This window comes from Tenrec ecaudatus, chromosome 8 (genome assembly GCF_050624435.1).
Source record: "Tenrec ecaudatus isolate mTenEca1 chromosome 8, mTenEca1.hap1, whole genome shotgun sequence".
Taxonomy (NCBI): Eukaryota; Metazoa; Chordata; class Mammalia; order Afrosoricida; family Tenrecidae; genus Tenrec; species Tenrec ecaudatus.
Genome location: NC_134537.1, coordinates 124,031,595 through 124,043,109, shown reverse-complemented (window position 1 = coordinate 124,043,109; position 11,515 = coordinate 124,031,595).

Below are 11,515 nucleotides of genomic sequence, written 5' to 3'. Positions count from 1 at the left end.
CCCGTAACACATTTTCTTAGCAGTTTAGTCCTTCACCTTCACGTTACGTACTAATGGCCCTGCGTCCACTCCACCTTTCTTTTTCACGTGCTCATTGAGTAAACCAGACCACTGTTTTAGGCCAAGTGTTGCAATCTTTTAATTCTGCTCGATGCTTGGGGTTCTGTGTGGGTATCAGTGGAAGAGTCGAGTGCAGTGGTTAAGCCTTTGGTGGATAACTGAAAAGATGGCCATTCTGACGCAGAAGCCGCTTGGTGAGAAAGTGACGCGGAGAAAGCCCATGAGGACAGTTCTACTTTTCTATAGCCAGAATCAACTCAATGGCAGTGTGTGTGGCAGGGTGTTTTTGTTGGCTGTTGTTGGTTTAAGGGGGAAAGGTGGGAGGTGGAAAAACAGGGAATGAATAGTTATAGTTTTGTATGCTCTTGTACTTGGAAATTAAAATAAAGTATAAAGGATAATTGGGTATCTGGTCAGAGAGACAGACTGAAAGCTCATAATACACTTACCATATTAAAATTATTTTTCAAGGAATTTGTGAAGAGAATCCATATGAAATGTCTTACAGTGTAGTACTTAACGTTTAGTACCAATATGAATATATTATCGTGGCTCTGATTCAACCTCATCTTTCTTCATCACGTGGCTCAATGAATCAGCCTTAGTCACCTTTCATGTCTGGAAATGAACTCTCCCCTGAGGCTCCATTTTCAACCAAACCGTCGTCAGGTTTGTAACGGGAACAGCACTAAGGAGGTACACACACCTTAAAACTGGCATACATTGGAAATAAAAAAGACATTTACCCAAGGACACATTTCAGAGGGCTGAGGAAAAGAGGAATGGATATGCAGGGAGAAAGTGGGATGTGCAAGGTTACACTGTGGGGTTTAGAATCCAAGGAGTGAAACGCGACGTCTATACGTAATTGAACGGAACACCGATCAGCTGTATACACATTTCCTTATTTCATGATCTAAAGGTTTTTTATAAAGACTAGGGGGGGAAAAGGAGAGTCAGGGCTTACTAAATATATATATTTTTTTAATTGAGGAAAGAAAAACATTTCTACCCCAGAAAGTTATCGAGTGGATCGATAGGGATCAAGTGGTAGAAAGTATAATAGACAATGAAGCTGGTCCACTAGCACCTGATCCTTACCACATAAGTGATGCTGTTCTGCATCAGCCTGGGTTGTTATGCTTGTGGCAGCCATATTTGATCTGCTTCTCATTCCAAGGTGGCAAGCTCATGACAAGAGCCAGTGAATCTTGGGGAGGCGAGTGGGGACTCTGGCAAGGGGTGGGGAAGGCAGGGTGAAATTGTGCAGGCACATGGGTGCAAAACAAGTTTTCAGCACGTGCCTTCACCACTCAAACCTGAGATGGTCCAACTCTTTCTTACAGGTTTTATAAAGGACAGACAGAAACTGTCGACTGAACGACTTGCTATCTGAGTTTTTCAGTCCATTGATGAATTTGCTTCAGCAGCAGACTCAGAAGACAGTTAGGTAATGTTACATACCACCATGCTGCATACAGATCATTAGGTTTTGTCTAGTGTCATCTCCCCTGCTTCCAGATCTGGACTCTCTTCGGCCCTCTCTTTCACCAGGTTCCTTCTGCTCTGCCCACTTACTTTCGGCTGTCAAGAAGGATCCCCAGATGCACAATCACAGCTCTCTGATGGACACTTTGAGAATGGAGGGAGCAAGAGAGGGGGGCGGCAGTTCAGGGCCCACCCCTGAGTAAGTACAGTAGAATAGCTGTTGGCCAAGGCCTTCCTCTGCCATCTGGTTCATGCTTAGGACAGGGAGGGCCCCTGAACAGATCCAGACAGTGTTTTCCCAAATGTGGCCCTGGGAACCAGCCATGGGAATCTCCTCAAGTGCTTGCTGAACATGGAGATTCCCCCACCCCATGAATCAGGGTCTCAGAGCAGAGAGCCTTAGCACAGCTATTTTGAAAATAAGGATTCTGGTGCGTGCCTCACAGGTTGAAGAGTGTGAACAGTCTCCACACAAGTTCAAGGTGCCGTTTACTTTAAAACTGGATGTAAGAGCGAGCCCAGACTCCATTAGGGACCCAACAGAGACTGGGGCCATCGAATCTACCCTTTCTCATAGTGACCCCACAGGTGTCAGAGTAGAATTGTGCTGCGTAGGTTTTCAGGGACGGATTTTTCCGTAGATTTCCAGGCCTTTCTTCTGTGGTGCCTCTGGATAGATTCAAACCACTAACTTTTAGGTTAGTAACCAAGAGGGTTAACCATTGCAGCACTGAGGGACTACCAGCACACTACAGCCACATGCTCATTACCCTTGATGTGCATTTACGGTCTACTATTTCTTAATCATCGATGCAAGAGCCCTCTACAGAGTCACAGAGTAGAACGTCTGCATGTCCCCATGCAGGCACAGTGGATGATCTAATGTGACTCTTCTAGCCCAAATCTCGAACTCCTCCAAATGACTTTTTCTTTTTCCTGCATGGGTCTTGGTAAGACAGTGAGGGGGAGAGACTGATATGCTTCACCTGTGAGTAACTGGGACCAGGAGTCATTGGAATGTCATCCTGGGGGTAGAAAAGGAGTCCTCTGAAGAGCTGGGGTGATCTCGTTACCAGCAAGAGCCAGGAAGGGAGCCTGTCCTCTCGACCCTGAGATTCCTGTGCAGCGAACCTCCTGAGTCCAGGAGACAGCTGTGCATCAGAGGAGCAGCATCCGAACCAGGAGCCAGAGCCGGGGGCAGAGCGGTGGACTGCCCAGGCCGGGGAGCAAGTCAAGCAGAGTGCTTTGGGGCAGTAGGCTAGCTTGGGGAGCAGGGTGCCTCTGGGCACTTAACTGGGGCAGCTGAGTTTGCTGACCATGGAGCTAGAGCCGAATGTCTTTGGGCTAAGGCTTACGGTGGAGTGGTATGCCCCTTGGGCATTTGTTAGCAGCCCTGAAAGGAATTTCTAACACATCCTGATGAACACCTTTATCCCGAGCACGTCTCACTAATAGGAAGCAACCTGTTAGTTTCCTTAATAAACCCTTTAGTTATGAATATTGTTTGTGAATTCTGTGTAGCCATTGCAATAAATTACAGGTATTAGTTCAAAAAGGTAGCAAGCGTTGTTTGGGATACAAAGAATGCCCCCCAAATACTTTTTTCCCCTCTTGCTTGAGATCAACTGAAAAGTCAGATGCATTGCAAAAGTAGACTTAAATTGGAAACTTTATTTACTTATGGCATGTATGCCATCTCACTAATAATGCTAATAATGGTATACAAAGACTTACATTATTTTGGCAAAAAGATACGCTAAGACCTCCGTGCTTACTTCATTTTCATCCCAAGTCTTCTCCTTTTCCATCGTGAATCTGCCCCGCCTCTGAAGGACTGCTTTGGTCAGCTCCATGCCATCTCCAGCCGTTACTGCTTATCATGGACTAAGTCTTCTCTTACGGAAGCGACTTTCTAAAACGTGAAAGGTTCTTTCAACTGGCTAGGTGACATCCTATTTTGATGAACCATAGTAGTACTGTTAGGTAGCTAGCTTAGAGACAGGGGGTGTCCTGCCCAGGCCGCAAATCTCCCCCCATAGAGGAGGTTGGAAAAAAATCGGGCAACCATTGAACACTTATGAAGACCCCAAACGGAGCGGGCACAGACACAAGCCCCCTAGGCCCAGGTAAAACCACTATCTTGGACACACCCACTTTAGGTACATCACCCAGGGGGGCTTAACTCAGCCAATGGGGTCAACCAATACCATCAACCACGCCTCCGCAGCAGTCGGAGGTTCCAAATATGCTGGCTGTGGGAAGCCCTCGCTCTCTCTTACCCTGCTCCCGGTCAGCGGCAGGTGTACGTGTGGGTCTCGCTCCCCTGCACGGGTTCACTACTCCAGGCCTCTGCAGGCCCACAGCCTCGACCCACATGCTCTCAGGCTCTGGGTCCACTTGCTCTTAGCCTCTAGGGTTCTTGGGCCTCTGGTCTCCTGGGGTGCCCCCTAGTTCTGCATGTGTGGGTGCTGTTTTCCACGAGGTTCTGTGCCCTGTTGTGAACCCCTCTGAAGACTGTAAAACCTGAAACTTGTCTTGTCCTTCATAAAAACTGACTTGGATCACCCAGCGTGCTTTGGTGTGAATCTGTTCAGCGTGTGAAGCAATGATCCAAGGTATTTCCCACTCGAGAAACCTAACTGCCACCGAGGGGTTGTGTCCATCTGTGAGAGTGCGGCTTAGCAAGCGGAGACAGGTGAGCCATGGCATGTGTGTATTGGTGAGCCGTGGCATGTGTGTGTATAGGTGAGCCATGGCATGTATCGGTGAGCCGTGGCATGTGTGTGTATTGGTGAGCCGTGGCATGTGTGTGTATCGGTAAGCCGTGGCACGTGTGTGTATCGGTGAGCCGTGGCATGTGTATTGGTGAGCCGTGGCATGTGTGTGTATTGTGAGCCGTGGCATGTGTGTATATTGGTGAGCCGTGGCATGTGTGTGTATTGTGAGCTGTGGCATGCGTGTGTATTGTGAGCTGTGGCTTGTGTATGGGTGAGCCGTGGCATGTGTATTGGTGGGCCGTGGTATGTGTGTGGGTTGCTGTAAGCACACGGCCTTTCCTTGAGGACTGCTCTCTTTAATCGGAGATGATGTGCCTCTCGGTTTTGAGGTTGAGGTGGAATCGAAGAGGGGAGGTAAAATGTCTTTTCTTATTGAGTAACAGTGGTGAAAGGCTATTTGGAGAAAGGGAAAAACAGAGGAAAAACAAAACATAGATTTCCCTTAAATCCATAAAAATCAAAGGATTGTTAGATCGCACTGTTTAATGGCTGTGGCCCCATTTCAGCAAGAAAGCAATGTCCACAAGGAAGTCACAGCCAACACCTCCCCTCAGCTCCAGGACCTCATTGCCAGTGGTCTGTTCGTGCTAACTCCCTTCTTGTGCTGACTCACATCCTTTTCCTTCTTGATTCTGCCCCCCTCCAAATGACTCATTGGGCTGGTTCATTTCAGACCATGAACCTCCCCTGTCCCACTTCTCCCCCTGCAGTGGCCCTGCTGCTCCACCAGGACCACCAGGCAACGGACTACGCTGCTCCTGCCCTAAAGTAACCCCATTTAAATTTCCCTCCATATCCAATTTTGGTTCTGTGGAATTTTGGAATTCATTGTACAATCTGTGGCCCTACTGACTTTTCGTTACAAATGCTGGCTAAGGCCCAGAGTCAGAGAAATCCAGACTGTTACACCCATGCCAATATACAAGCAGTGGAGTGTAACCAGCACAAATCACATGCACGGTGGGCTGACACCAGTCAAATTCATGACCATCTGTTTCAACTGGATTCTCCACACTGCCCTGGAACGCTGCAATTCTTTTTGGAGGGATTACAATAAAATTTTTAAAATAATTTTTTAAAAGAAATATATTACACACACACAAAAGCCATTTAAAGAAATGAAATCACTAGGAATTTCCTGTTAAACCCTCCTTTTTTTTCCCTCTCACCCCTCTCCCTGTTCCTGCCCCCATCTCTGGCTACCTCATATTCGTCAGTCTTGTCTATGGGGGCATAAGTCACATTTCTTCTTGTCTTTCCCTTAACAGGGGTGATAGTGAATATTTATCTTCACAAAATTCATTTTGGTAATCACAATATTATTGTTTCGCCCATGTTTTGTGTTGTTTAAGAGTTGTCATTGTTTTGTATTGATGTACCAGAGCTTGTTTATCCATTTCTCTATGGTTGCGGTCTTTGGTTATTGTCATGTTTTTGCTCTTGTGGAAATAACTGCAATAAACAGGTGTACACAGGTCTGTTTGTGTTGTATTTTTTATTTCTTTAGAGTGTATGCCCAGCAGAGGGAGTACCAGATCATAGGTATTTGGATTTGTGGTGGCTGTACAATTCCACAACCTCACCAGCAATGTTTCCACTCTCCACAGCCTCACCAGTATCTATTTTTGTTTTTATTGAATTTTGCTACAAATGATGCTGTGGGATGATGTTATTACTGCAATCCTACTAAGCTCTGGTCAACTCTTTCCTGACTGAGAATGAGTGACTCCAATTTTATTCTTTTCAGTCACCTAACTTTGATACCCCACCACCTCTCTAGCTTTCAGCAGACTTTCTTTTTCTTGGAATAATTTCTAAATTATAAGTATGTGGGGCTTCACTTTGTTGTCTTAATAGAAAAGAAAAAAAAGAGAGTATCAAGGAAACATCCCCAACTTCCTGTTACAAAACCACAAACCTAACTTCGCGTGCACTGCTTCTCACCCCTTCTATTAAGAAGAAAACAACAAGGTCTCTTTTCCCTAACTCATGCCGACTGTCCCGACTCCTGTGTGGTCAGAATCCCTGTGCTGTCTGTCATGGCAGGAGCAGTCCAGAGATCAAAAGACAGTTTGTGCTTCTGACAGTCCATGACCTCCTTCACCCCGACCACGATTCACATGCATTGATTCTCCTTCAGTCTTCTTTAGGAACGGGGGGGGGGGGGGGGGGGAGGCCAGGAGCCTCCAGGTGGGGACAGCCAGAGGAGGAAACCATCTTGAGAAGGAGCCAACTGTGAGACTGACTGGATGCTCAGAGGGTATGACGCATTTTACACGCATTTGTGTGTGCAAAGTTCCAGGTGGTCCCAACAAGCGTGGTTTTATACACATATTAGGACAAAAGCCAGCATGGAGTGCAGTCGTAGTTGAGTGGAAAGGGAAGACTTCGTCTCACACAGTGTGGACATGGTGTCTAGAGACCAGTCCCTGGAGAAGGGTGGCAGGCATGGTGCAGTGCAGGGTCATGGAGAAAGAGGGAGACCCTCAGTGGCTGGAGTGACACCAATGGGCTCAAATGTAACGATTGTAAAGACAGCTCTGGACCAGGCTGTGCGTCATTCCATTGTACAAGCAGTCATTAGGAGTTGGAATCGACTCGATCGAAATGAACAACATCCTTTCTGGGCCCCTTCTGGATTCTTCAGTGCAGGAGTCTCTCCTGGTTTTCCGTACTCCCTTCCTGGGGAGATGTCTAGGCATAGGACCCACAGGGCCCTCTCTGCCCATGCACGTGCGTGCACACGCACATCACACCCCCCCTCTTGTTGATTTCCACCCCCAGACACACTAGCCTCTTTATTGATCCTTAAATGCATTGCAGAAATGAGTTTTGTGTACATTTCAGTATATTGGTGAATTAACTTTCAACTAATTTGCCTGACTTCCTCTAACAGAAGTAGTAATTATTGGGTTTCTGGGTTTACAGCTGTCACCCAGAAACATAAAGCAAAGGGGGAAGATTACACAATGGACTCTTACGCTTCAATCACGCTACTGAATTGTTGTACCAAGTTTAAACCTGGCAAAAGAATGCTTGCTTTTTCTAGATGGCATTCCCATCAAACCCCCTAGTTCCTTTCTATTTTCCGTTTTTCCTTCCTAGCTCCTTTCATTATCGACATAGCAGAAAGCTGATATTCTGTCCATGAAAATCCTTTTGTGGATGGATATTTGTGGGCCTGCTCATCATGCAATAATTATAATTTAAAAATTATAATCACATTGCAAAGGATAAGGAGAGAATACTTGGGAAAAAATTTTAAAGGAGAATTAAAGAATTAATGTGACGGGACACCCTATTTAGTTTGCTTCTTTAACTAAAAAAGGTATTGAGTATTACTTTTTGCTTAAGCCCTATTGTGAAATACACTAGGATATCTCAATTAGAACCGACAGAGGTTGAGGCGAAGGAAAAATGAAAACAAACAAGCTTAGCATACTGACTTAATAGGGCTGTAAGTGAAAACACATAGGAACTCTCAACAGCCCTCCCTTCTGCACTGGTGTTATTTCTCTCATTATTGCATTTTGTCCCTACCGCTTCCCTTTAATTCTATTTTTAAACACCATTTTACACGGATTTAAAAAAAATAAAAATGAAAGAGAACCGATTACAAGGATCTACTTGTGACCTCCTCCCTGAGGGATGGACAACAGAAAAGTAGGTGAAGACGGCGGACAGTGTAAGATATGACAAAAGAATAACTTATAGATTATCAAGGGCTCATGAGGAAGGGGGAGCGGGGAGGGAGGGGAAAAATGAGGACCTGATGCCAGGGACTTACGGACCTGATGCCAGGGGCTTAAGTGAAGAGCAAATGTTTTGAGAATGATGAGGGCAATGAATGTACAAATGTGCTTTACACAATTGATATATGGATTGTGATGAGTTGTATGAGCCCCCAACAAAATGATTTAAAAAATACAAATGATACAGAAAGGCACACACTGAAGTCTCACGTCATCCCATCTCCACCCTGTACACTCATTGCTATTAGGGTGGGGGTCAGGATGTGATCTGCCCCGATCCTCCTTATTCTGAATGTACAAGCTCTGCAGTCCCAAAGACTGCCTTCAGCTGTGATGACTCACTAGAAAAACTCAGAGAGCGCACTGCTCTGGTGGGTTCTCACCGTTTGGCTTATTACAGATTCGACAGAGATGGAAGTCTGTAGAGGGAAGAGACACATGGAGCAGAGTGCAGGGCAGTCCCTTAGCGTTCTCAGTTACTCTGCTAGTAACAGTGAGCAACAGCACGCACAGAAGGCCGCCAATCAGGAAGTTCCCCTAGCAGTTGGTGTTGGGCTTCAGTTATGTACATCTGGCTTGCTGCCCTAGTGGCTGAAGTCAGTCCCCAGCCCCTAGGCAGGTCAAGTCCATATCACATGATCCAAAGGCCTCACCATAAGCCAGTTAGACTATTGAGACCACTCCCCAACCTGCTTAGCCCTGTGTAAAATTGTACATTCTACCATTTGTCCAGGGAGCCTACCCATGGGATATGTAATCTCCCAGGATGATGTTTTAATATATATAAAATCTTCCTGATACTCTCCTTCCTGAAAACCCATCTCTTTTGAGCCCTTTCCTCCCAGTAAAGTATCCCATCACAGCAAGTGAATATTGGTTATGCTCAGCCCAGGTCTGCCAAACATGCACAGGAAGGGGAGCTGAACCTTCCAGTCACCTCTGAACAAAGGCGCTTTCTTTGGTCAAGAAACTGAAAGTCTCCAGAAAGATCTCACCAGATCAACTCAAGAGACACTTGAAAGTGAGGGGTCTGATAAGCTCTATTCTGTCAAGAATCATAGCCTCGCACTAATGTATTATGACCATTCCTGTGAAATGTTATACTCATAACTCCCCTCAATTTACTTCCTGCCATACAATTCCTTTCCCACGGGCTTGTCTTGAGGATCCTCATTCTGCCTTGTTCCTTGTTTTATCAACCAAAGCAAAGCTTTGCATCTCTCTCAGCAGTGCGAGCAGCGAGACCTGGGTGGGAAATGTGATCGGGGTCCTAAGGCAATCAGATGATGCTTCCCAAACTTATGGATCATGTTCCAGGAACAGAGGGCAAAGGTTAGATCTCTTAGTGTAGGCTCTTTATAAAAACATATATCCTCATCTTCCCCTTTTTTAACACAAAGTAAAGCATACTATTTATAGTGTTGGCTAACCACAGGGTCAATGTAGTGCACTCACTAGCCACTGCAGGAGAAAGATGAGGCTGCCTGCTCCTAGAGACTCACAGCAGTGGTTCTCCACCTTCCTGATGCACGAGATCCTTTCATACAGTTCCTCGTGTGGTGGTGATCGCCCCAGCCACACAACTATTTTCACTGCTACTTTATAACTGTAATTTTGCTACTGTTATGAACTGGGTGACCCCTGTGAAAGGGTTGTTTGACCCCCAAAGGGGTCATGATACACAGATTGAGAACTGCTGACTTACAGGCTCAGAAACCCTAAGTAGGGTCACTGTAGGAACTGACTCATCGGTCACCAGTGGACTTGGTTTGGAGCAGTGGTTTGATTAGTGGTATACACTTAATTTTTGTCCATTAAATTACCCTAACATTTGATTTGGATCCTCACTCAGCATGGTGAGTGTCCAATCCTGTCTTCTTTACTGTTGTGTTGCTGCTGTTTTTTAAATCATTAAATAAGTGTGTAGTATTATTTTGCCCATGTGAAAGTCAATGGGTAGGTTAGAGATGAAAAGTGAACTATTACCTCCCCGAGTACTAACTAACCTTACAGGTACTACCATATGCCTCTTTCTAGTTTATACCATTGGGCACTGCTACCAGTGTCTGAACATGCTCATTTCTTCATGGATTTTCCAAGAGGTTATCAAATTCTTTAAATTTTTGCCAAATTGATAGGTGACAAGTTATAGTTTAAATTTGTATGGATTACGATAAAGATGAAACTCTTTACTCAAATTTAAGGGGCATTTGGTTCTGTTGGTCTTTGTAATATAAGCCCCATTGCCCTTGAGTTGCTTGATTCACGGTGACCCCATGTGTATCAGGGTAGAACTGTACTTGTCTAGTGCTTTCTCTGTGTATGATCCTAAAGAAGTTAGCTGTGGCGGCATCTCCCACCTGTGGGTTAGCATCTAAATGTGGGTTATTTTATGTATCACCCTTATTTAGACAGCAGAGATTGGAATGGGTTTCCCAATACATCACAGAATCATAGCTTGAGCAGTTATTGATGCCACCATTTACTCCTGCAAGAGTTCTGGTTCCATACAGGCCAATTTCATCTTGCTTTTTTCTGATTTAAAAGTAATAAGGGTTTATTATGATGATGGGAAAAAATGGGTGCTTTAGCAAACATGGTGAAGAAAGCTGATGGTGCCCAGCTACCAGAAGATATAGCATCAGGGGTCTTAAAGGCTTGATGATAAACAAGTAGCCATCTAGCTGAGAAGCAAAAAGCCCACATGGAAGAAGCAAAACAGCCTATGTGATCACGAGGTATTGATGGGATCAGGCATCAAAGACCCAAAACAAAAAATCATATCAATATGAATGAGGGGGAGAGGGGAGTGGAGTCCCAAAGTCTATCTGTAGACAATTGGACACCCCCTTACAAGAGTCACAAGGAAGGGACAAGCCAGTCAGGGTGCAGTATGGCACCGATGAAACATACTACACCTATGGGAGTCGAAAGACCCTTTCACAGGGGTCGCCCGATTCCTAACAGTAGCAAAATTACAGTGATGAAGAAGCAACAAAAATAATTTGATGGTTGGGGGTCACCACAACATGAGGAACTATATTAAAGGGTCTCGGCATTAGGAAGGTTGAGGAAAAACTGCTCTTGTTCTTTAATGCTCCTCCCACCCCCATCCCTATCATGACCCTAATCCTACCCTCCTGGGATCACTACTCTCATTATTGGTTCTGAGGGGTTTACCTGTCCTGGATTCCTTATGTTGCAAGCTCTTATCTGTACCAGTGTACATGCTCTGATCTAGCTGGATTTGTGAGGTAGAATTTGGGACACGATAGTGGGGGAGAGGAAGTGTTTTACACTTCAGTAATATCCGTCTTCCCAAAGCGAGCAAACCAAGGGGAAATAGATTCATATTTAAGAACCAAAATCTATGAATCAAGGTCCTTTTAGCAACAGAGTCTGGGAGACGTGGGAAGCTTACCTTACTCAATATTCTGC